This window comes from Schistocerca gregaria, chromosome 8 (assembly GCF_023897955.1).
Source record: "Schistocerca gregaria isolate iqSchGreg1 chromosome 8, iqSchGreg1.2, whole genome shotgun sequence".
Lineage (NCBI taxonomy): Eukaryota > Metazoa > Arthropoda > Insecta > Orthoptera > Acrididae > Schistocerca > Schistocerca gregaria.
In genome coordinates this window covers 355,100,555-355,105,272 of record NC_064927.1, presented here as the reverse complement: position 1 = coordinate 355,105,272, position 4,718 = coordinate 355,100,555, and positions in this window count along the sequence as shown.

The window sequence follows — 4,718 nt, the reverse complement described above, 5'->3', positions numbered from 1 at the left end:
TTAATGCCGAGTGAGGCAATGGTGCATTGATTTTAAAAATTGCTGTACAAAAATTTTCACGATGAGGACTGGTATGGTAGACTTAGCCCTGTAACTGAAAAACTGGTGATGAAAATAAATGACAAAATTCATGAAAATCGTCATTTCATGGTAACGGAACTCTCACAATATTTCCCCCAGATTTCATGGAGTTTTGTGTATGAAATTGTGGTGGAGAAGCGTGGTTATCACAAATTTTGTGATAGATGGGTTCCCAAAATGCTAAACGAAGACCACAAAAAACAGAGACAGGCTGCAGCACTGACCTTCCTTGAAGATCACGAGGAAAATGGCAACAAAGTTATCAGTCATATCATAACTGGGTATGAGACTTGGGGGGAAGCATGGAAGTTGTGAACAAAGGGGCAGTCGGTGGAATGGGGACATACAAATTCTCCCCAGAAACCAAGGAAGAGACTGCAAACATTGTCAACAAGAAAGATCAAGGCTACTATGTTAAGGGACTCTTAAGGGAGTGGTTCTCAATGATTTGGAAGTGGTTCTCATTGATTTCCTTGAACATGGCACAACAATTAACTTAAAGAGGTATTGTTAAACATTGACAAAGTTAAGGTAGGCGACGTAAAACAAATGTTGAGGAAAAATTAGCTCAAAAGTTTTGTTTTCCCACGAAAATGTCTGTCCAACTGTACCCAACAGCACCTATGGTGTTTTGAATGGGAGGTGTTTGATCACCCACTAAAACAGCCCAGATTTGGCGTTGAGCAAACTACCATCTCCTCACAGCAATGAAGGCATGGCTTGATACTAAACTGCATGCCAGTATAACCAGCATTTGCAATTGCAGGCAGCAAATTTCTACAGAGCTGGTATTGAGAAATTTGTGCTGCAGTATGAGAAGTGCTTCAGATTCAATGGCTATTATTTAGGAAAATAGCTTAGGAGTGTGCCTTAAAAATGTGTAAAACAAAATTTGATTTTTCCATATTGTTAATTTTTTATTTCAAAATGTCTGTTACTTTTTGGATAGCTCTCATAGCTCATCGCACAGGTGTCGACCTAAGTAAATATTTCACAAGTCATATTTTTTTAAATGTCATTCTGTGTGTACTGCTCTTGGTTTTTGTGGTTTTTTAGTTATTTATGATGGCTAAGTCAATTTAATAAGTCACAATTGCAAAATACCAACACAAATTCTTTACAGATGAATAGAAAAGCTGGTAGAAGCGACCTTGGGGAAGATCAGCTTGGATTCCACAGAAATGTAGGAACATGTGAGACATTACTGATACAATGATTTATCTTAGAAGATAGGTTAAGGAAAGGCAAACTACATTTACAGCATTTGTAGACTTAAAGAAAGCTTTTGACAATGTTGACTGGAATACTCTCTCTCTAATTCTGGAGGTGGCAAGGGTAAAATACATGAAGCGAAAGGCTATTTGCAATTTTTACAGAAACTAGATGGCAGTTATAAGAGTAATGGGACACAAAAGGGAAGCAGTGGTTGAGAAGGGAGTGAGACGGGGTTGTACACTATCTCCAACATTGTTCAATCTGTATACTGAGCAAGCAGTAAAGTGGACAAAAGAAAATTTGGAGTAGGAATTAAAAACCAGGGAGAAGAAATAAAATCTTTGAACTGTGCCGACGACATTGTAATTCTGTTAGAGATAGCAAAGGAGTTGGAAGAGCAGGAGTATATAAGATGAACATCAACAAAAGCAAAATGAGGATAATGGAATGTAGTTGACTTAAATCAGATGACACTGAGGGAATTAGATTAGGAAATGAGACACAAAGTAGTAGATGATGTTTGCTACTTGGATAGTAAAGTAACTGATGATGGTTGAAGTAGACAAGATATAAAACGTAGACCGGCAATGATAAGTAAAGCATTTCTAAAGAAGAGAAATTTGTTTACAATGGGTATAGATTTAAGTGTCATGAAGTATTTGTATGGAGTGTAGTCATGTACGGGAGTAAAAGACAATAAACAGTTTAGACAAGAAGGTAATAGAAGCTTTTGAAATGTGTTGCTACAGAAGAATGCAGAAGATTACATGGGTAGATCACATGGTACTGAACAGAATTGGAGAAAAAAGAATTTTGTGGCACAACCTGACTAGGAGGAGGAGTCGATTGGTAGGACATGTTCTGAGGCATCAACGGATCACAAATATAGTACTGGAGGGAAACGTGGGGGGATAAAAATCGTAGAGGGAGACCAAGAGATGAAGACACTAAGCAGATTGAGAAATAGTTACTCGTAGATGATGAGGCTTTGCACAGGGTAGAGTAGCGTGGAGAGCTGCATTAGACGAGTCTTTGGACTGAAGACCACAACAACAACAACAAGTACATATGAAATGAGTAAACTATTTTTATAGATGGATGGAAAAGTAGAAAGAATTTTGGTTTGGCTGGACGAAGATGACTAGAATATGTTGAAGTAGCATCTCATAGAGCCAACAATATTGAAAGTTACACAGACAGTTAACATGGCGGCCACAACCAAAATGGAACAGTAATCAGAAGCAACCAAATGGCTCATACCAATCCGATAACACTGCATCTGTTGTCATCGATCATTTGTCTCAAGATCTATTGTGTACTGGTAGAAATATAAAGACTGATAATTATTTAACTCCAGTGCACTGGTTGACGAATTGAGGAACAAACGAACAACTTTATTTTTTACTCTCAGCAAGAATAAAAAAGAAATCCCTCCATTGTTCCTAGATATTAAAAAAAGACCAAAACCCAATAGTCTCTTTGGTTTTCATGTGGACGACGTTCTGGTTTTATATATACCACAGAAAGAAAAGAAAGAAAGTTATGCTTTTAATTAGTATGCTCCATGACAATGACCACATTTGTCCAGCTATTGGGGAACATGCAAAACCTGAAATCATCACATATTAACAAAACGAGGTGTTGATGTGGTGCATCATCTGAAACAAGAATATTCTGTGGCACGAGTAGAATACAGTTGGCCACTGAGATTTTTTTTTTTTTTTTAATTTTAAATATTACTGGCATAAATAGTCAAATAATATCAAAAGTAAATACAAATGTGATTATTATTAGGAGACAATACCTGAAGCTTATAAGATCACAAATTGTGTGTAGGAGTACAATGCAAAATCTGCTTTATCCTCAACAGCAAGTTATAACTATTTACCAATGAAACTGTAGTTTCAGAGACTGAAGAACCCAGTGGAATATGTCAAGTCTGTCCAATACAAAAAAGGCATGCATTCATTGGAAAAAAATCTGTTTGATGGACATCCTGTAACATTATATTACATTTACAAAGCTCAGAAATACGACAAAAATTAAGTCACAGAAGTTAAACAATATGATTTTTTTAAGTGTCTTAGAACACTGGCAATTTTAATTGTTCTAAGATCACCACCAACAATATAGATATACTAATGAAAATAATCTGTTATTGATAATATAATGTAAATGGACAGATAAAAAAGATCTACTCACCAAGTGGCAGCAGGGGAACACACACACAAATTGATTTAACTTTCACAAGTTTTTGCAGCCTGTGGCTGCTTCTGGCAGAAGAGTTGAAAGGGAAGGAAGAGGGTTGAAGGAAAAGCACTGAAGAGGTTTATGGAAAGGGGAACAGTTTAGAAAAGTTACCCCGGGTTAGATGATGAGAAGGGAAGACATTGATGAGAAGGAAAGACATTGATGGGGACTGCGCCAGACAAGATTTAAAAATCTGGGAGCTTACCGGAGTTCTGAGAAACTGGTGTCTGGGAGAGGAATCTAGATGGCAAGTGTGGTGAAACAGGCAACGAGGTCATGACTGTCATGTTGTATAGCGTGTTCTGCTACAGAGTATTGTGTGTTATCTGTATACACTTTCTGCCTATGCCCATTCATCCTGAGTGATAAAAGGATGGTAGTCATGCGGATGTAAAAGGCTGAACAGTGTTTACATAACAGCTGGTCTACAACATGTGTTGCTTCACAAGTTGCTCTCCCTCTGATAGTGTTTTGCCAGTTACGGGGCTAGAACAGGTGGTGGTAGGAGGGTGCATAGTGCAAGTCTTGTATGGGGGACAGTCACAGGGTTAGGAGCCATAGGATTTGAGAAAGATATTGCAGAGATTGGGAGGGTGACAAAGGGTTACTCTAGATATGGTGGGCAAAATCTCAGACAGAATGGATCATATTTCAGGGCAGGATTTTAAGAAATCGTGGCCTTGTCAAAGTAGCTGATTGATACATTCAAGACCAGGATAATACTGGGTGACAAGTGGTGTGCTCCAAAGTTGTTTTTTTGAGGGATCAACAGTACCAGGATTGGATATGATGGCCTGGGAAATCTACTTTTGGACTAGGCTGTTGGGATAATTGCATCTAGTGAAGGGTGAAGTGAGACTGGTGGTGTATTGCTGTAAAGAGTCTGCATCCAAACAAATACGTTGGCTTCAAATGCCAAGGCTGTATGGGAGGGAACATTTGACATGGAGGGGAAGGCAACTTTCAAAATGTAAGTACTGTTGTTTGTTAGTGGATCTGATGTGGATGGAAATGTATAGCTGGCTTTCGGTGAGGATGTGATCAACAGCAAGGAAACTGGCATGGGATTTGGAATAGCACCATGTGACATGTAATTTGGAGAAGGTATTTTAGAGATTCCATGAATTTTAACAGATCAGCCTCACCATGAGTCCATATAGCACTATATCTAA